This window comes from Cupressus sempervirens, chromosome 1 (genome assembly GCF_028749045.1).
Source record: "Cupressus sempervirens isolate cs-2001-9-10 chromosome 1, ASM2874904v1, whole genome shotgun sequence".
Taxonomy (NCBI): domain Eukaryota; kingdom Viridiplantae; phylum Streptophyta; class Pinopsida; order Cupressales; family Cupressaceae; genus Cupressus; species Cupressus sempervirens.
In genome coordinates this window covers 525,773,873-525,796,930 of record NC_143118.1, presented here as the reverse complement: position 1 = coordinate 525,796,930, position 23,058 = coordinate 525,773,873, and the positions used below count along the sequence as shown (strand labels likewise).

The following is a 23,058-nucleotide window of genomic DNA, read 5'->3' as shown; positions in this document are numbered from 1 at the left end:
GTAATGTAAAAGGATCTTCTTCAATTCTTTTATGTATCCTCTTTGTAAACCTTCCCATTATACCCTATACATATGCGAGTGTGACAAAACGTATCTACCTCTCTGCTGACTGGCATTTACGTCCATCTGGTATACTACTTGTACATCACCAATACCAAATACTACCTTTGTAATATTTGTAACAGTGTGTAGGTCATAAAAGAATAATGTTTACAAGGACAAAGACTTCAAAACTAAATAACAAGTTTTGCTCGTCAAACTCAGATAAGACTAAAACAACTGTAAAACCTTTATATTGTTACTTTGAATTCACATGCAACCAAACTTGTTCTGATAATTCTTTCTAAAAGTTTATCTCTAATAAAAAACCTGATATGAGATTATTTTAAATGTACCAATTTGACCCTTTAGGATGGCAGGATACATAGCTCTAATACCACTATATTATCCGGAACCAGATATTAATTGATTTCCCTTTTTTGCTATATAATCAGAAATAAACTTTGACAATAAATTTCTAGCACATTCGTAAACAGTAAAAATGCCAACCGACACTTTTCTAGTCTCTACTTGAAAACAATATCAGACTCCATTATAAACAAATGTAATACAAGACATTCAATAAAACCAACGGTTCTCCACAAGATAACACTTCGTTATTTCCAAAATAACATTCAAGATATCGAACATATAATCATGAATTACAAACTGATAATACGAAACCAGCAAACTCTTATAATATCTTAAGCAATGTTATTGCATTATGCAGCAGCAATGCAACAACCAGCAACTAAAACGTTATTGTATTATACAACAGCAATGTAATAACTAGTCCACAGAAACCAATCCTAGATATAGATTTAACAATCGGATTGGAATGATAGGATAAGAACCTATAAGCGTGATTGAAACACCTAAAGTGATGTTTCCTAAGACAATGGGTTTGTGTCCACTACCTGCTAGCACGAGGGGCTATGTCCTCCAACTAGCTAAAAGTTGAAGCTTTCTGAGACTCTCCAAGAGAGGAAACTGAACTGAATAATAAAAATCAAGCATAACCAGCAATGAGCCTCTTTCCCCTTTTAAAACACAAACCAAGACTATTCGGCTCCCCTCTGGCTTTCGTCTTATTCCCTTGTGGCTCTTCAACTTCCTTAAGGCATTTTGTCTTATTCCTCCTTGACCTTTTGCCCTCTTTATAATATTAAATTAACCTTTTAATAATTTGAGTCTTCATCTCATAGTCAATTTTAACATTATATAAAATAAGTTTTCATTATTTCTAATGTCCCAAAAAGGGGACATTACAAACAGGCATGGTGATCACCATTTATTGCCGCCCAAAAATCGGTATTTAGGATGCCCCAATCTTCGGTAGTCAGGCACCCAGTTGTGGAGATGAACAGACACAAGAAATTGCAACAATAACATCCAGCTCAAACACTCTGATAGGCCTTTCAACCCAAATTAAATAATACCAATTTACAACATAAATCCTCACCCAACAATTGATATAATTGATCATGCTAGTCAATGATCTCAAACACAAAATTCTTTAGCACACAAAATCTTCCTAGCTATAGTAAATACAATAATCTAAGATTCCAAACAATTTGCCAAATCACTATACCTCAGCAGTAACTTCAAATGATATACAGGAAAATAATTCAAAATACTTCAGCTGTGAATTACCCAACACTTCTCAGCTCCAAACCCTTATACCTCAGCAAGGGCATCAAAATTCAGAACCTCGAAAAGGGCCATAAACGCAACAAAAGCAAATAAATATTCAGGCGTGCTCTTTCTAATGAAATGAGCTCATATTTATAATGTGTTTTTGATAAAAGTCTCCAAAAGAACTCAACTTCAGAAACACAAAAAGTTTTCCAAATGAACTCAGCTCTTGAAACTTTTCAACACAACATGACTTTAAATATTTAATACTTGGCTTAGGCATATAATAATTGGTCCATTTCTATGATGACTCAACCCTCAACTTAAGTCAAATTTTAAAGTTAAAGTATAACTTTATAATAAGCCATTTAACGATTTCATTATAATTTGACCACTAAAAATATAATAACTCCCAAAATACTCATCATTTAAATATGTTGTTTGAAATAGGAGTCACACTTATTATTTCTCCATGTGACGAAATACACTTTCCTAAAATAGAAAGGATTCATCACAATCAACACCCAACTTACTACAAATAGTAAGTACACAAAACTAAGCCCAAACGAAGTCCTATTTGAGTCAAATGAAGACCAACCTCTAGCTTACTGAATTATAGAGAAGATAAGACCCTCCCAATATCCACAATAATTAGTCTGCGAGGATCACAATAATAGGCTGCTCCTTGATAGTCCGATTACTCCTTGATAGTCCGATGCTAGCAAAAATGGTGACATTACACAGCTCTTCTCAGGTGAGTGATCATCGTCAACCTGAAAATCAATAACGTGTACTATCAACAACACACACCTGGACATTTAAGGTATTGTTGCTAAGTACCTCACTGGATGGCTTAGCTATCACAGAAGTAGCTGTAGATATCACAATACCATCACACGTGCTTGGATGGCTCATCTATCACAGAAGTAGCTATAGATATCACAATATCATCGTACGTGCTTACTTCCATTGTCACTGCATTGCCAACAAATGCACAATCCTGGGAGCTCGTGTCAACAATTGTATCATCTAACTCAAGTTGACACATCTGTAGTCACCACTCTATCATCACATTTCTTTCTTCGAAAAAGTGATATCATGCTCTACTCAAATCTTGGATTTGAAATCACTTGAGTCATCCATTTGTGATTTTGATTCAACTCATTTACTAACACATTCAACTATTTCAAAATAATAGACTGTATCAAAAGTTCTTCATCCCTAAGAAGTGAATTACGCCCTATGCAGGTATAATGAATACCAAACCTCCTATCACCATCCATAACTCTAAAAACCAAATCTCCAAAATAAAGCACTAATCAAACTGAGCCCAATTCCCATAGGCTGGCAATAAAACACTCTGATACCACTATAATAACCCCAACTGGTTATAGCTTAATCAAACATCTATTTCACTCAAAACCTAACATTCTGTCAAACACTTGGCATTCTTTACTGATTTCGCTGTAAAGAAGATTTTCTAAAATTTGGACACCAAATTACAGATTGCAAACAGTTTGCTCACAAATTTCCAAGACAATTTTTGGTTTCAGTCTAAATCAGAACAAATTCTAGTCATTTATTGTGTAAATCTGCCTTAAGAGCTAGCATATACAGGTCTGAAATAATGAAATGCAATTGCCAAGAAAATAACAGGAAACTCTGGAACTTTTATTTGCAAATGTGATGGGCAATGTAAGACAATATTTACCAGCAAATTTAGCACAAATGCAGATGATAAATAGGAACCTGTTTAGTGTATGTACGAATGTCTATGCAAGGATGAATTGCCTTCAAATATATATCTGCCACCCACCGTTATTGAATACTACTGCCCCAAAAGTGAGCCTGTGGGTTCGATTTGCAGGCCCTCCTTCAGAACGCAGCCTAGAAAGACTATCTCCAGCTTGAATTGCAAAATGCTGATCCTTAGAATGTCACTGCAAGTTTCAGAAGATGAATCAAAGGCCCACAAGAATAAACGAAGGCTGCAAATTGAATTGTAGGTTCAAGAAATGTCATGGAATCTCCAATCTGCAAACATAGGGTTGCTAGAAATGTATCATCCACTCTTTTACAGCCCAATTGAAACCTCCAAACCCCACGGTACTAATTGGGGTGTTCACTATAAATTGTACCTCCCAGACAATTTCAGAATTTGCAATACAATTGATTCCTTAACCAATTTTGAATGCCATAACCAATGGTTACTTCTCTTTAAATACAGAAATCATAGGAGAGAATGCAAATTATTTACCTCAGCATAATTTGCAATCACCAAATTTAGAATTCTCATATCTTTTCAAACCCTCAACATGATGTTGTATAAATTCAATGTAATAAGCAAGATTATTCTCCATAGCCACAAAAAATATAGTACGAGATGTTGGCCAATTGTATAGTTCAACACAATTGCCAAGAACTTCTCAAAATCTCAGACTCAACCCTTATACTATAGCGAGGGCCACAAAATATCAAAACTCAAAAAAAAGCCTCAAAGACAACAAAAGTAAATAAATATTCAAATGTGCTTTTTCCAATGAAACGAGCTCATATTTATAATCCCTTGTTGACAAAAACTTCCCACAACAACTCAACCTTAGAACTACAAAAGTTTCCCAAAAGAACTTAGCTCTTGAAACCTTCCTACACAACTCTTGTAGTAACATTTAATAGTTTCTTAGGCATATGGTTAATTAAATAAATGGCCCCCTCCAATGATGATTGAACCCTCAACTTAAGTGAAGTTATAAAGTTAAATTATAATTTTATAATAAGTCATTTGATAGATTAATAATAATTTGGCCACTAAAAATATAATTAGAACTTTATAATAAGTTATTTAATAAATTAATAATAATTTGGCCACTAAAAATATAAATTATAATAACTCCCAAAATACTCATTGTTGGGTGGATATTATGCAACCGACAGTTTTGGATAAAAATTTAATCGCAAAATAGGATGACCAGCCACAGCGTGTGAGACAGAGTCTCTCCTACCTTAAAGGGAAGGCTCCCCCTTCTCACCGTTCCTTGGATCAACTCAAGGTAAGCAAGAAGTCGAGAGATCTTAAACAGGGTGTTACTAATACCCTTTCTTCTTAACTTTCAAGAAAGGATCCACTTACTCGTAGAACAAATAATGGGCAAGGTAAATCTCTAACTACAATTCTATCAAGAGCTGGAAACAGTGATACCGATAAATATTCACTAACTCAAAGGCTAGCTAAAACATACTGGTTTGGCTCTAAGTCCAGTCGTACTTCTATATGGTAAAAGTTTTACAATTAGGGCACAAAGACTCCTAAAAGTAAGAACAATCTAACTATTTTGCAAATTAAGATGAAAATACAAGCCACAGACAGCTTCTAGCTATGGATTTTCACAATTGTTCCTGGTCAAAGCTCGGGCTTCAATTGTTTCTCAACTCTCTATGCTCTTTTATTGAATACACAATAATAACATGAATCAAGACAATAGGCACAAATTATAGTCAAAGCTTCTAATTTGTTCTATCACAATTTCTTACAATCAAAGCTTCGAATCCAATTGCTTCTTTTATTCACTTTTCTCCCAAATTCGTACTGCATAATCAAAGTTATGCTTGCACAAATGTGGCAGAGCTTTCTTGCATACAACAAAAGATAATTTTTACAACGAGGGGGCACTCCTTTATATAGGCAAAGAAGTTGAGAAAAAGGGGGAGGAAAAAGTAAGAGCAACTCAACCAACTTTGACCAAGTCTAACTAAAGAAAATAAAGGGTTACATGCAACTGCATGTGCAACTCGCATTACATTGTTTTACATACGTGTAATTCGCATTACATGTAATTATACTTTTTCATGTAATGCGTCTTCTCCTACTACAAACATGAAAGAAGAAGAAAGAAGATAGAAGAGAAAAGAACAATTCTGAAAGGCCTTGTACTTGACGATGCAATCCCAAATGATAATAGGATTGGGAGTTCCTATACCTTGTACTGCTGCATTCACGTTGATAATCATAGTGTTGCGTCTTTTGATAACCTCTAGCTGTCTTTGATGAATTGTCTATTATCATGTGGAAACTTGATGTGATCCATCTTTTCTCGCTCAAGTTCTCGTGAATTCTCCTTTGTAGATCAGCACAAACTGGAGTCTTTGACACTTTGAAAACCTTCTTGATGATGTTCGAATGTACACTCGAAACAACTTTCCATCAGCACCTTTAACTCCCCTTTTTTTTTTTTTTTGTGAAGTAGAGTGCTTAGCGCATGGGAATGCGTGTAAATGGAGATTGCCGATTTTCGAAAAGTGACCTGGGCTTTCAAGATGTCACTGCACGAAAAATGGATTACATGTAAATGCAACATGTAACAGAAGGTGGAAGGTGAAATGAGATGCAAGTATGAATGAAAGATACACTTTACATGCATATGCGGATGAAGGCTAAGATGGAAAGCATGGAAAGATACGGAAACATGTATTTGCTCATGGAGGTGTGGATGCATATGGAGAGGAGAAAATGACATCTTTTTGACTTTACAAAAAGTGACTTTTAGTCAAAATTGGACCTTTCAGATGCAATTACACGTAAGACATTTCCTGTAACCATGTCGTGCAAATGGAAGCAAAAAATGAGATGGATGAAAATGGAAACGGAAAATGGGATTACATGCATGTGTGGATGGTGAATGGGATGAAAAACATGTAATCACATTTCATTGAGTGAGAGATGAAGTGTTGTGACATGGAAATGGAAAGTGGAGTGAAGTGAAACGTGCTCAAGTTCTTGGGAAAGAACTTGCAATTTCTTCCAAATGGAAAAAAAAACCGAAATGCAAACAAGCAAAACATAAAAACAAACACAAAATAAACACATGCTTTTGGCAAAATACTCAAACATGTCAAGATGTAATGCACTCTCAAAGATGAAATTCGAATTTGGAACTTGGGGAGGAACCAAAGACATCAAAATGAAGAAGAAATTCATATTTAAAGAAAAAATGCACATTCTAAGGCAAAGATTTTCACAAATGGCATCCATCCAACGATTTCAAGCATCAAATCAACAAAGATAAGCATGAATTAAAACACAAGAAAGAAGAAGTCAACTTACTTGATGAATAAGTGCCAAAAATAAGGAAAAGATGCTTTTTCTTTGAATTTTTCTTCAAAAATGATGAGAATTTGTCAAATCTCCAAAATCCGAATGATAGAGGGCAGCAAACAAGAAGATTATTATGCAAGATCACAAAATGTGCCCTAAATTAGCTCCTCACTGCCACGTTTTCAAGATTGAATGTTCTTGAGCCGTTTTTGTCAAAACAAGCAAAAAACGTGATCTTCAAAGTAAAGTATTTTGATCATTTAACACCAAAATAATGATCCTCAACCAATGTAATCACCTAAAAGGTAAAAATGACTTGATCTCATGCAAAAACGTGATCAAACTTGGCAGATTTATGAATTTTTATGCAAAAAACGTGCCCTAGCTTGAAGTTTCAAACATGTTTTTGGGTGCAATAACTTGATTTTTGATGAGGGCAAAATGATCACCTCTCCAAAACATGATGAATGCAACTGATTTCATTCAAATCCATGAAGAAAATCAAAAGTTATGATCAAAATAGGAGGTTTTTGGAGCGAAAACATGTTTTCTTCACATAATAGGACATTTTTATGTTCATTACATATTTTAAAACATGTTGGAAGGCAAAAGAGGACCTTTTTGAGTCCAATGCATGTTTTAAAATATGTCTTGAGATATAATCTCACTTTTTCAAGCCCATTACATATTTTAAAATGTGCAAGTCTCCAAAATCTAACTTTTTGGAGTCACTTACATATTTTATAAACATATCTCACCTTTTTCATGCACAAGCATGAAAATTCAACTTTTCATGTCAAAAAAGGTCCACTTTTACAAGCTTTTGATGTAATGACTTGAAAAAGGTTCTCAAAATGAGTTTTCATATGCATTAGCATGAAAAGTTTCCACTTTTCATGGTTTTTTACATGCATATGCACATAAAATGTCCACTTTTAGGCTTTTAAGTTATGCATTTCACTTATTTTTATAAAAATGTCAACAATATGGGTCAAAAATAATATTTATGTATTATATTAATCAATATAAGTCATAAACATTAAGTTAAAGTGACATTTATATAAGTATTTGATTTAAAAATCAAAAATTTAAAAAGTAACTATATAATTCTATAGTCACTTTAAGTGAAAAATTAAAAAGTAACTCAACTTAAAATTATAACATAAAGTGCACTATAGTCACTTTAAGTTATAAATTTAAATGAAAAGTAACTTTAAAACATAACAAAAAGTGAATAAAATGTTATATTTTCAAAAAGTGAATGTCAAAACGAAAATATAATATCATTTTTTTAATTCGTGCTGTTGCACGTAAAATGTCCACTTTTGAGGCACTAAAATGACCATATCTCTTGACTGAAAACTCCGATTGTCCTCTAGGTTAGACCGAATCGAAGGGGAAAACGAAAGGCATAAGATGAGCGAATTCAAAGGACCAAAAACAAGCAAACACAAACTCAAAAGCAAAGAACAGACTCTGAAGGCTTCAAAAATCAAGCAAAGGCTCGACAAAAAGCAAAACAAAAAAGACTTTACGAAGGCCTTCAGTAAAAGGATTCATTGTATCAATTGGTACCGATTGGTTAATCAATACTAACCAATTAAATAATGAAATAAACTCAGAGAAATGCGAAACTAATTTGAAAAAGTTTCGTACTGTTACCTTCATTTTGTGGTGACAAAATGCAGGACAACACTCATCATTTAAATATGTCATCTGATATAGGAGTCACACCTATTCTTTCTCCATGTGACCAAATGCACTTTCCAAAAATAGAAAGGGTCGATCTCAATCAACCCCCAACTTACCAAAAATAGTAAGTACACATAACTAAGCCATAACGAAGTCCAATCTAAGGCAAATGAAGACCAACCTCTAGCTTATTGAATTGGAGAAGATAAGACCCTCCCAATCCAAGCCACTGCCTCAGAAGACCCTCTATGCACAATAATTAGCCTACAAGGATCACAATAATAGGCTAATCCTTGAAACTCTAATACTAACAAAAATGGGGACATTATAATTTGTCGGAGGCTCTCTACTGGATTGTTGCTGGAGACTTCAATGCAAAAACATCCTACAATGATCAAGGAAAATTTCCCGTTACGGACCCTAGAAATCGTTTCATAATTGCATAGCTTCAAGAATTACACCTAGTTGCTATTAAAGGTGTAAGAGCTAGCAACATTGGGCCTGCTGCTCTTCTTCCGCTTTCCTTCTCCTTCCTAGGTTCTTCTAGTAGTTTAGCAGTCGGAGCCATGTTTGTGAGTGTCGTTCGTAGTTGGGGCATTGTGAGGATCAAATCATTTAATTTTACTGGTACTTCATTTTGTAATATCCACCTTATGATGTTCTGTTCTACACAATTCTACACTGAGGTACCCACAGTGTCCTCATTCTCCAGTTGTGATTTCTCTGTCTACATCCCTTTCTCAATTTCCACCCGTGCTTCTTCCAGTCTCTTCTTTTTTTCGTCGAGTCTTGGTACAGCTTAGCCTGTTTACGTGTATTTGCCAGGACTTCCTCTTTGTCTGTTCTTGATTCGATACTGATCAAATTCACTACTGATTTCGATTTCAAGCACTTTGCATCTTCATGATCTCTAGGACCACAGCATCAGCATAACAACTTCGGTGTGTTCATCGTTGTACAATTTTGTGCAAAGTGGCCCCACAAGTTGCATGCCCGACATTGAACCATTGGTCGGCCGTTCACATCGTACTCAATCCGACTACGGCCCCTATTATTATTGTTATTGTTCTTGTTGTTTGTGTTGTTGTTTTGACCCCTTATGTTGTTTCTATACCCACCTGAGATGGCACCGTCATTGTGTGTGTGTTTTTTTCCCTCTTGACGTGGATGCTTCCTATGTCAAGAGTACTTGTTGATGCCCTCTTGTTTTCATATTGAACGGGCATTCCTTTGTGGAATGTATCGCAATTTGGAAAATATCACAAAACTGATTCTTCGGATAGGATCCATTAGTGTGACCTTTTGTCTTGCATTTTGTGCACCATAGCTCGTTTTCTTTGGTATGGCTATTCCCTTTCTGCATATTCTTCAACTCTTTCATTACCCTAATCATATCCTTCTAGAGGGCTCAGACCTTCTTACTGCCCTTTTCGTCACTACTGCTATCCTCTTTTTGAGGATTCATCCAAGTAGGATGATCTGCTTTTCTTCTTTTTCTTTATTTTCTATTCACTCTCTAAGTCCATCACTCGATTGTACGCTTCAGTGTATGACAATGGCAGTAAAATCTTCATTTTCCTTTTTAACTGTAATAGTCTGCCTTGTTCTGTTATTTTAATGTCTATTTCTTCCTGTAATTTTGTCAAACAATTGGCTTGCAACTAAATTTCTTATAGTTTTCAGCTTGATGTTGATTAATGGTTTCTCAAGATTGTTTGTGTTTCATATGGGATGCAAATAGGAGGCAACATAGAACCATATGCAACTAATAACAATGACCATTCATTTATTTCTTGTTTCAGATTATCAGAAAATTACAACTACCATAACAATCATATCTTCTCATTAAACTCAACACATTATATCAACTATAGAGTTCAATGATGGTCCATACCCATTGCGGCTACAGCAGTGTTAATAGTTTTGAAATTGCTACAATAACTCGCAGCTACAGTGATCTGGACTGCTACAGTATCCCGCTATAGTGATTTGGACTGCTACAATAACTCGCTGCTACAGTACCGCGCTACAGTGATTCGGACTACTATGGTACCGCGCTACAGGAATTTGCTGTTACAATGTTGAATCTCAAGACCATATCTTTCAATGGCATCAAGATTAAAAGCGTAAAGGGTTTGCGTCCTCCAGGCCCGAAGAAATAATCTCCACAATTACTTCCAATTTCAAATAATATTCAGCATGCCCAAATGAGAGCTATCCTCTTTCTTTTAACCCTTCCTCACTAGTTCTACGCTTCCCTCCTGCCAATGTGGGATAATACATGAGTTTTAATGTTACTTTCTCCTTTTTAAGAATGCCCATGTATGTATTTTAAAAGGGGGGACTTGATTTTTTATAAAGTGACTTTATGAAACATTATAATATTTAATTTTAATAGTCACTTTATCATTATAACTTCAAACATTAAAATAATATACCAAATAAACTCGGAATCCCCACATATAATAGCTCATCGGAAAGAGCTTGACAAAATGCATCTCATCCTGCCACCGAAAAATGAAGGCACTGCATCCCCTGTTGGCTTACTAAAAATAGTAAGTCCTCCCCAAAACCCAACAAACGAATTGCATTTGGCCTGTAATTAGATTTGACTAGGCCAAATAACCTCAGGATCCCTTTTGAAGTCTCGGTTAACCCTCAAGACCATGAAAAGAACGGGCTAACAACAACATATATCCAAACTGGCTAAGTGGGGGACATTATAGTCTGCCCCTCTTGAAATTGTTTGTCCCCAAGCAATCTCAACTCAGGATGCTAAAGAATCTGCTCTGCCTCCAATGTTGCATCCTCAACTGGCAGGTTCCTCCACTTCACTAGGTACTCCTTGATAGTCCTCCTGTGAAGCACCCTCTCCCTAGTGTAAAGTATAGCCTCCGGAATCAAGATAAACTTTCCCTCATCATCGAGAGGTGGCAATACTATAGAAGACACCACATTATGCCCCAATGCCTTCTTAAGGCGTGACACATGGAACACGTTATGCACTTTAATGTCTGCAGGCAACTCCAACTCATAAGCTACCTCGCCCACTCTCCTGATGACTTTGAATGGTCCATAGTAGCGTGGTTTCAATTTCTCTGCTCCACTCCTCTCGAGAGAGGACTGTCTATACGGTTGTAACATGAGGTACACCATGTCTCCCACCTCAAAAGACCTCTCAACCCTGTGCTGATTAGCATATTGCTTCTGCTGATTTTGTGCCTTTTGCAAATTTTCCTTCAAGGATCGCATAATGTCTTGACACTCCTGCAAAATATCCTTGGCCTTAGGCACCCTACTGTCCCCAAATAACAAATCCAAGAAATTAGGAGCATCATACCCATACAGTGCCATAAAAGGGGACATTTGAACAAACATATGGAAAGAGGTATTATAGCAGTACTCCCCTAGATGTAGCCACTTCACCCAAGCCCTCTGCTGCCCTGCAATGTAGTTTCAGAGATATCCCTCAACCCACTTGTTCACTATCTCTGTCTGCCCATCAGTTTGGGGGTGGTAACTAGTACTCGAAGTGAGTTTTGTTCCACATAACCTGAACAACTCCTGCCAAAAGTGGCTCATAAATCTATTGTCTCTGTCACTAACTATGCTCCGTGGTATCCCATGTAATCTGAATACCTCTCGAAAAAATAGTTTTGTTGTTTGTGTTGTTGAATATGTAGACGAAATTGCAAAGAAATGTGCAAATTTCGTCAATCTATCTACCACAACAAAAATACAATCCCGACCCTGTGCCTTGGGGAGGCCTGTGATGAAATCCATGGAAATGCTATCCCACTTCTTCTCTAGTATGGGTAGGGACTGTAGTAAACCACCTGAAAAGGAATGTTCCTATTTTGTTCTTCTGACACACTGGGCACTCCCTAACAAACTGAAGCACCTCTGACTTGAGTCCTTTCCAAGTAAAGCGCTCTCTCACCTGTCGATATGTCTTAAAGAATCTGGGATGTCCTGCCAATGATGAATCATGAAATGCCCTCAAAATCTTCTTCTTCATATCAGACCCGGGTACTAAATAAATCCTTTCCTTGTAGATGATCAGATCATTTACAACAGTGTATTGGCTATCTTGAATAGCCCCCTCAATAACCCCAGATGCCCAACTACCCTTAGCATATTCTGCCAAGATCATCTCTCTCCAATCATCCATGATTATCCCAACAGCAATCAAATGAAGCCTCTTGGATAAAGCATCTGTGACAATATTTTTCTTCCCTTTGACATAGACTATGTTGAAATCATAGGCCTGTAATTTACTCACCCATTTCTGTTGCCTGTCATTAAGATCCTTATGTCTAAGGAAATGTTTCAAGCTTTTATGATCTGTTTTACCGTGAATCGGCTTCCTGCCAAGTACTGCCTGAACTTAGCTAACGCGTGCATGATTGCTAGCATTTCTTTGTCATAGATGCTATAGATGTTCTCAACACCTCGTAATTTCCTTCTCTCATATGTGATGGGATGTTTTCCCTGCATGAGGACAGCTCCTATGCCTTCTTCCGAGGCATCACACTGCAACTCAAAAGGTCTGGTGAAATCTGGAATAGCCAAAACAGGACATGTACTCATCAGCTTCTTGAACCTGTCAAAACAATCTTGAGCCCTCTCTGGCCACTTGAAATTGTCTTTCCATGTCAAATCTGTAAGTCGTGCTGCTCTCTGTGAAAATCCCTTCATAAATCTGCGGTAGAACCCACAAAGCCCAAGAATCCCTTGAGTTGTGTTCCTTGGTGGTGGCCAATCTACAATGGCCCTAATCTTGTCTGGGTCAACCCGAACACTTCCTGCACTAATAATATGCCCTAGATAGAGCAACTCTATCATCCCGATCTCGCATTTACTCATCTTGGCATATAATGACTCCCTCTCTAGAATATGTAGCACTGTATCAATATGCTTCAAATGTTCCTCCCAAGTATGACTATATATCAGTATATCATCAAAAAATATCAACACAAGCTTCCTCAACTGATCTCTAAACACTCTATTCATACAGGACTAGAAAGTGGTGGGAGCATTAGTCAACTCGAAGGGCATGACTAAGAACTCAAAATGTCCGTAGTGGCATCTAAAAGTTGTCTTCTCCACATCCACCTCTCTAACCCGTATCTGGTGGTAGCCGGATCTCAAATCAATCTTAGAGAAGTAGCATGCACCGTGCAATTCATCAATAAGCTCATTGATGCGCAAGATAGGGTATCGGTTCTTGATTGTCTTCTTGTTTAGCTCCCTATAATCAATGCACATCCTAATTGTACCATCCTTCTTCTTCACCAATACTACTGAAGAAGCTAAAGGATTCTTGCTTGGCCGTATGTGCCCCATGTCAATCAACTCCTTGATTGCCTTTTCTATTTCATCCTTATATCTCTTTGGATGGCGGTAGGGTGTGATGATGACTGGCTTAGCCCCTTCCTCTAACTCAATAACATGCTTGATTCCCTATCTGGGGGTCTCCCTGGAGGTATCTCACCGAACACCTTAGTATGTTTGGTTATTAGTTCCTGTACATCAGGTGGATACTCTTGTTCATGCTGCTCTATTATCTCCGGCATTGCTCTGAACTCTGTTGCCCACTGCACTTGATCATGTCTAAAGAAACTCTGTATCCGCTTGAGTGACACCACTCGAAGTCTCCCATCTAACAAACCTCTGAGCACTATCTTCTTACCATTTGCCTCAAACCTCATTTCCATTTTCTAGAGGTTAAATATAAACTCTTCTAGAGACTTCATCCAATTCGTTCCAAGAACCATATCCTGATCGCCAATTTTGACCACAAAGAAATCTCCCACCATGTCATAATCTCCCAAACGAAGTTGCAAGTTGGAGATTTTCTTGGTACAGTCGATTTTGAAGCCATCGGCAACCATCACCTTAAATCCCCTATGCTCCTTTGTATGTAGCCTTCTACGTGACACAAACTTCTCATCAATGAAGTTATGTGTTGCCCCTGTATTAATGAGTGCCACAAATCTCTGTCCATCCAAAGTTTCCCTAACTCTGAAAGTGACGGCCTCCTGTATACTAGACAACTGAGTTGTCGTGCTATCATTGCGTGCTTCCTCATGTGAAGAATTATCATCATCTCCATCTGATTCTGATGACTGCTCTGAATCTCCATCCACTGACTCTTCGACTGAAAAGTACTCCACCTGCTTAGCTTTTGCTTTCAATGGACACTTATGTGACAAATCCCAAGGCTCCCTGCAATGAAAAGAAAGCTTCTTCTCCCTAAGATCATTAAGTGTCTCATTTTCCAACCTCTTACTTTCCTCCTTAGGTGGCTGAGCCTCTCTATGAAAAGGTTTCCTGTCCTTATCTTTCCTCAAAGGGAAACTCTTTGCCTGGAATTTATTTTTGGAAGTTGAAGAGGAATCCATGTCACGAGCTTTCTTAATGGCTTCCTGCAAAGTGGGAGGGTTGAGAACTTTAATCCACCCTCTCAACAGATCAGCTAACCCATCCATAAATAGAACCAGTATCCTCTGTCCAGATACATCTGTTACTAACACTACAAGTTTCTAAAACTCTAAAATGTATGTTTCCAATGATCCCCACTGTTTAAGCTGAGCTAACTCCTTGAAATGGAGTTCTAGATCCTTCCTATCAAAACGTTCAATCAGACTCTCCATAAACTCCACATATGAGGTAATGTGTGCATGACCCATAGTGACCATACCATGATGCCACCACTCGTGTGCTAACCCATCCCGATGAATTGCTGCGTACTTAATAGGTTCTTCCTCAGGCATAGGGTTCAATTGAAAGTATGTGTCATGCTTTTGCTGTAGACTGCCCCGAACCATCATAATATGGTAACTAAAGTTTCCCTACTTTCTTCCATAGCTCATAGCTCTGGTTCCTATCATGTCCACGTGGCATATGTTTCATCCGCACATCCATATACTCCCTAAAGGTAATTGCAGCAATAAAATCTGGACCTCCGACTTCCCAATCTCTCCTCAACTAGTCCTGTATATCAGTGATCTGGGGCTCTAGTATGGGCTGCTCTGGGGCTCTAGGAGGAAATGTGGGAATCATGGACCTCGAACTCACTGTCCTAGCTTGCTGGGGTGCATGACCGAAATTGTTCCCAAATTGTTCACCCCCATTATGTGTTCCATCCTAATTATTCCCATTCTGATTGTTACCATTCTAATTATTACCATTCTGATTATTTCCTCCACCCATGTTAGCATTCAACCCCATTTGACGAGCCATCATCTGCATCATAAGCTCCAATCTCTGATTTTGTTCCTGTGCTCTTTGTTCTGCTAATCGCTGTCCCTATGCCAAGGTCTCTAATAATTGTAAGAATCTTTCCTCTCCAGGATCCCCAACATTCCTGTCTCCCGAATTGCCAATAACTTGTTCACCTGTATCAATATGATCCTCTAGATTTCCCTGTTCCTCGTGTCCTGTGTTTAGACGAGCCCTAGTTCTTCTTAAATTATAGTGATGAGTTAAAGGTTGAACACTCCAATCTGTCATATCAGCACCTGTTCATTGTGTTTGTACCCACTAGGAATGCAGGATAAACAAGCTCTAATAGCATTGTAATTGTCTGCCTTGTTCTGTTATTGTTCTGTTATTTTAATGTCTATTTCTTCTTATAATTTTGTCAAACAATTGGCTTGCAACTAAATTTCTTATAATTTTCAGCTTGATGTTGATTAATGGTTTCTCAAGATTGTTTGTGTTTCATATGAGATGCAAATGAGGCAACATAGAACCATATGCAACTAATAACAATGACCATTCATTTATTTCTTGTTTTAGATTATCAAAAAATTACAACTACCATAACAATCATATCTTCTCATTAAACTCAACACATTATATCAACTATAGAGTTCAATGATGGTCCATACCCATTGCGGCTACAGCAGTGTTAATAGTTTTGAAATTGCTACAGTAACTCGCAGCTACAGTGATCTGAACTGCTATAGTAACTTGCTGCTACAGTATCGCGCTACAGTGATTTGGACTGCTACAATAACTCGTTGCTACAGTGATTCGAACTGCTACAGTACCGCGCTACAGTGATTCGGACTACTATAGTACCGCGCTACAGGAACTTGTTGTTACAATGTTGAATCTCAAGACCATATCTTTCAATGGTGTCAAGATTGAAAGCGTAGAGGGTTTGCATCCTCCAGGCCCGAAGAAATAATCTCCACAATTACTTCCTATTTCAAATAATATTCAGCATGCCCAAATGAGAGCTATCCTCTTTCTTTTAACCCTTCCTCACTAGTTCTACACTTCCTTCTTGCCAATGTGGGATAATACATGAGTTTTAGTGTTACTTTTTCCCTTTTACGAATGCCCATGTATGTATTTTAAAAGGGGGGGCTCGATTTTTTATAAAGTGACTTTATGAAACATTATAATATTTAATTTTAATAGTCACTTTATCGTTATAACTTCAAACATTAAAATAATATACCAAATAAACTCAGAATCCCCACATATAATAGCTCATCGGAAAGAGCTTGACAAAATGCATCTCATCCTGCCACCAAAAAATGAAGGCACTGCATCCCCTATTGGCTTATTAAAAATAGTAAGTCCTCCCCAAAACCCAACAAACGAACTCCATTTGGCCTGTAATTAGATTTGACTAGGCCAAATAACTTCAGGATCCCTTTTGAAGTCCTGGTGAGCCCTCCAAACCATGAAAAAAATGGGCTAACGACAACATATATCCAGACTGGCTAAGTGGGGGACATTACATTAACTCCGGGCGTAGTCCTTCTATGAACCATCTCTTTTCCAACCCGTCTCCTAGCTTACTTTCCATTTTATTTACTAATTCTTTTAGTTTTCTAGCATATACACAGACTGTTTCATTTCTTTCTTGTTTTGTGGAGTAGATTTTTGCTGCTATCTCGTTGTCGTCTTGTAGCAGTTGAAACTTTGTAATAAATTCCTTCTTTATGTTTTCCCATGTGGTTAGCTTTGTCGGATCGGTGTCAAAAAACCAATCAATTGCTACACGTCGTAAGGAGGTTGGAAATTGCCTTGCCCATTTGTCATGGTCATTTTCTCCATTCATTGTCCAAATCGTTTCACAAGTTTTGCAGTGTCTGATTGGATCAGTTGTGCCATTCCCATCGAACTTTGGTAACTTTTCCTTTGGACCGGCCATCGATACCCTTTCTTTCTTTTGTTGTGCGCTACTATCGGTACCCACTTTGTTCTGTACTCCCATACCACTCTGAACACCTCCGTTCTTGAGTGGTGTGTAGGCTTCCTCAAAGACTTGGTTGTTTCGACCAAACTGTATTTGCTCGTCAAGTGTATTAGGGATGATGAGTTCACCCCACACTCGTGTTCCTTTGACACTCCGAGCCATGTTGTTCCTTTCCCTTCCGTCTGGATTCCCCCTTGGCATACACCAATTTGCCAATGCTTCCTTTGTTCCTTCAATAACCCTTCGCCTTTCTCTGGCTTCTTCTATCAACCTCTCCCTTGATCAACTTGGGGACTGCACTCCATTCGTCAACGCTCCTGTGGTACCGTGGTCACCTCCTGTGACACCACTGTCGTACTCTTCGGTAAGTTGTTGGAGTCTGTGCCTGCGGTCGCTTTGTTGTGTGCAGTTTAATATTTCTTGTGCCACACATATGCTGTCATCTTCTGGATTCTTATTTCTATATCTTTATTCAATGTGTTTGACATTCATAGCACCTAGTCCTTATAGGCAACAACGCAAACAGTTTATTAATGCATTCAAACAATAGACAGGAACATGTAACACAGAAGTATTCCTTTTATTATTCGCATGTATACAGAAGATACTACAATATTCGATATGATTAATATGATGATCCAAAATCCATTCCGGATGGTGTACATATACCTTCCTGAAGGGGTAACTCAATCGTCACGCGCCTGTTTGGATACAATTCTACCCGTCGGCTACGATATAGTATTTACCGACAACAAAAGGCACAGGCTACAAATTCACTTGGACCAATAGGAGGACTATATGCCACATACCACAAAGGTTAAGTTAGTCTGAGTTTTAGTTTGTGACAAGGCTTAAGCTCTTGATGGCACTATTTCTGTTTGCTTTCTTCCTATGGTGGAAAGAAGGCTGTCCACTTTATGGGACTGCAAGGTTTAAATTTCACAAACAATTCCATTTATCAATGATCAACTGAAAAGCTGGAAGTGAAATAAATGGCCAGATTTTCAGTCTCAGAGAGCTCCCTTAACTGTTCACTGGGATGAGATCCTAAATGAATTTTCAAATGATCCTACTACTGATCAGCTAAAGGAAGAAGATGACTTCATCTGCAAATCTGTTAAAGATTCAAGAGGAAATCTTATAGAAACAAGATGATAGAACCACCTTTTCCTTCTGGTGATAAAAATGGTACCTCCTATCATAGGACTGCTTGCAGCCCCTGTTCGAGGAGAGTTGTGGAACCAGTATCAAGAGGGCACTGTGTTCAATAGAAGTCAAAAGAACAATCATGTTACTCTTCATGATGACTAGGAACACTCTTTTAATACCAATTTGGAATGCACAACCATTCTGAAACCTACTTTACCAATATTTTCAAGGCCAGCAATAAGGTAAGATTTTGGATCTTAGAAAGAAGTCCTTAATGCAATTCCCTCTTTAATTGTTTACTGGTATATCTGATAAATTAAATGAATCGATTATAAAGATGACAATGCACAGCAGATACAGGAGTAAAATGTCTTTATCTGTGTATGAGATTATTACAGAGACGAAGACTAGATTATCCTAACTTGCTTAAAAATGCACTATGCTACCTTGCTTGAAAATACACAGCTGCCAACCAACCAAACCTTACAACTACCCAAGAGTAACAACCAAATTAATACAGACAATTAATAAATTGTCAGATAACCAACATTATCATCATAACATTAAAGCATTTTACACTGACTATATAATCAATCCCAGAAGGAAAAGTCTTCTAGATAAAAAATATACATAAAGTAATATAGTGACAAGAGTGTAGACAATGATTTGTACTGTGCAAACTTAGAGTTGTAGTTTACTTTAAAAATCAAGTGAAAGTCTGGAGGCAATAGCCCTATTAGGATCAAGAGGTAGCACCTCTTGCTGGGGTTATAAAAGCTAGCACCCTTAGTGGGATCGAAGAGCAGTGCACATCACAAGGTCCTAGGAAAGTGCTCAAGGCATACTCACCAAGCCCAAATCTAGACCTTCAAAACCACATAGAACTCCATTACGCACACAACTTTCCAGCTATTTAAGATGCCGAAAAATAGCGATTACTGGCATTTAACCAACATATGCAGCATGTCAAGAAGAATCATCTTTACCACATAGCGGTATGGGTCTGCAAATGAGGCCTTGCCAACTGATCAGAGTCATGACTTGCCAAGACTGAGTAATGGAGTGCATTGGTGTAGTTACACTAAGGTCGTACAGTGTCAGTTATATTTAAAGACCGCACCACTATGGGAGGTCATAACATACCTCATCTGGATTATTGAGTTGGCATATTCTTTGAAACATACGATCACTATATATATGAATTCATCCTTTCACTGGGCTTCACATCAACACATACAGCAATATTCATATCCGACCAATGTTATCCAAGCAGAAAATTGTACAACACTGATAGCAGTCCAGCATCACACTTCTGCAACTAATCATAGAGACTTCCTTGCATATATATTGTGGATCAATACCAACTAAAGAACTCAGATACTCCATTGTTGTTTATAGCATCAAAATTTCATTCTGAGTCAGCCAAGTCAACAAGCTATACAAGGCTTTATTTCACCAACATATCATACCTTGTGAGGAAACCCAATTTCTAACATCATTCACAACTGAGAGGGTTTTGACTCTCTAGAATATTAATATTTGTGGATTTTCTGTATGTTTTGATAGTGATTCAATACCATATAATCATTTTTAATCAAGAACATTACCTTTGCAGAAGTATTGAGTATTGCACAGGTAAAGAATAGATGTTAGTTCACAGATACCATATATTGGAGACATTTTGCATTATTTGGACAGAATATAGGTTAAAAAGTCGCCTTAATATCCTCCAATCCTACATATCCTATCTAGCACACAGTGCGTAGGTTTCCTGCATATGTCCAAAGACCAGCGTCAACTTCAGACTTCCACTGTCAAGTACATATGTATAATTATGAGCATGCCATCGTCATCTTTGCGGCAATTGCTATTGGTTCAACTATAACATCTAATTTATAGTACTTGAAGATCAGAACAGATGTGATTTACATTCACATCAACAGTTCATCTTATTGTCAGATCATACCTGCGATTAAATTGTCATTTATTCTCATCTGAAGATTAGCCTATTTTTATTCCTAATCATCAACCATTGGCAGAGCACTAGATCAGTGTAAGCTCCCCACGGAAAACTTATATCAATATGAACCTATTCTCCTCAAAGTAATTATGACAAACAGTTTGCAGGCATGGATAAGTTATTAAGTTTGGGTTTAATGATGATGAAATGCTTTCACATAATGTTCACTGATGAGTATGTAAGAACTCCTATTGAATCTAGCTCCCAACTTGTACTTCCACTAAACACATTCACTCAAACAATTGGCATACATGCAATGCTCTGATATCTCAATAAGAACCACATGGTTATATTCCTGAAGACTCAGTTTTGAGTCTGTAACCAAGAGAGACTAATAATAATTTATACAATCAATCTATCATGAAGAGAAATATTCAAATCAATGCTAAAAGCATCTACTACTCCCAGTGAAATAACATGAAATAACAATAGTTACATAAAACCATGATCCATATTCAAAGATATAATCATATAGTACTTATCTTTTTATTTGTCTGAATTTCCTCAGAATCCAGCAAAAAGCTTTTCACTTTCGCAAAATTATAGTGCAGCTGGAGAGACATCTGCCTGCAAGACTTCTTTAGCTACTCAATCTCAAAATAAGCCCTCAAATCCCAAAATTCTTATTCTGATTCAGGATCTTTTCTAGATCCACTTTGATACCATGTTATGTTTTGGAACCAGAATAGCATGAATACACATCTGATAAAGCAAGAAATAAAAGGACACCGGAGATATCCTAGGAAAATCCTCCTACTCGAGGGAAAATCCCAGCCATGCAAAAGATACTGCCTTATTCAGAATCTCAGAATTAAATACAAGACAGCTGCTTCTGATTCAGTCCTTCATATTCAGTAAGCCTGATAAAATGCTTATGATTGTAGCATCAATGAGCCAGATTATCTTATATCTCTAGGAATATCATAGTCTCCGATATAAAATTCAGACAACATAAAAATGTATCACATAGAAGAAGTTTACATGATCATTAAGTGATCATAGATACTGAACAGAACATAGTATGGATCATTGTAATTACACTAAGCATTAACAAACCATTATCGACACAAAATGATCACACTTCACGTGAAATAGTGGTCCCTGCACATCACAAGCATGCTAAAAACAAGGCAACAGTCATTTTCCAATCCACATGGTAACATCAAAGAAGAATTGATGCAACCATTAAGAGCACCGACCACCACATACACAGCATGGATTACAGATTTATGAATCGCAATAAACAACTAAAGCAGTGACTTCGAGATACCAGTAATCAAAGGGAATAGGAAACAATAAGTAGAAAACCATCACTGCATTAATTCAACAATAAATGAATTCTCGGAAAGCCAGAATTGAACCAACAAAAAGATAACTGGTATGTAATTGATAAAGCTCTGCCCAGCTGAAACAAAGGAGGAATCAAACACATGAATAACCAGCTGAACAACACTTCTATGGTGTTCATGGATCATCATCAGAGGATACTTCTGAGATTACATATGACAGGTTGCACATGGGTATGGATGATTTCTATTGCAGCTACAAAACATTAACAGTAAGGAGAACCACATGCAGCTGACTACCACTTGCAGTAAAAATATCTTGGCAGTCGACTCTTGAAAAAGTGTTAGTCAAAACCTAAATTCTAAGTTGCCGGTTCGTGGTTCGGTTCCGGGTTCGGGTTCGAGAACCGGTTCGCTGGTTCGACGAAATTTTGGAAAGGGGGTTTGGGTTCGTTAGTACAAAAACATGTAAAAATTATAAAAATATATATATATATACATTTTTATGAAGCATGAGTTAAAATTAGAATGTAGCATAGTACCATAAACACATTTAAAACTTTAAAACAGCATAAACAATAACATATCAATGTATCATGGTGAGCATACCATCATATAGTAACATAATTCAATCAACTTCAACATCAAAGATGAAAGATTCAAAACATTTAATATATCAAGTTCAAGTGTCATTGTTTCACGTTCAATGTTTAACAATAACTAACAGAATGAAAATCTATTAAAATTTTGAATTTCTAGTTCTAAGTTCTTCATTCTTCATCTTCATCTTCTTCATATTCATCTTCTTCTTCTTCATCTTCTTCTTCATCTCCTCTTTCTTCGCCTACGCTATTACTTGCACCAAGGCCAATGGGATCAGCAGCAAAATCAACAATGGTATTGGCATCAAAGTTATCAAAATCAT

At 37.2% G+C, this 23,058-nt stretch overlaps 1 protein-coding gene across 1 annotated transcript in view; it reads right to left on the bottom strand.

Moving 5' to 3' along the window:
• UPL6 (ubiquitin protein ligase 6) overlaps positions 1-23,058 on the bottom strand; it is a 326,331-nt gene that overhangs the window by 160,264 nt on the left and 143,009 nt on the right. The window lies entirely within an intron of this gene.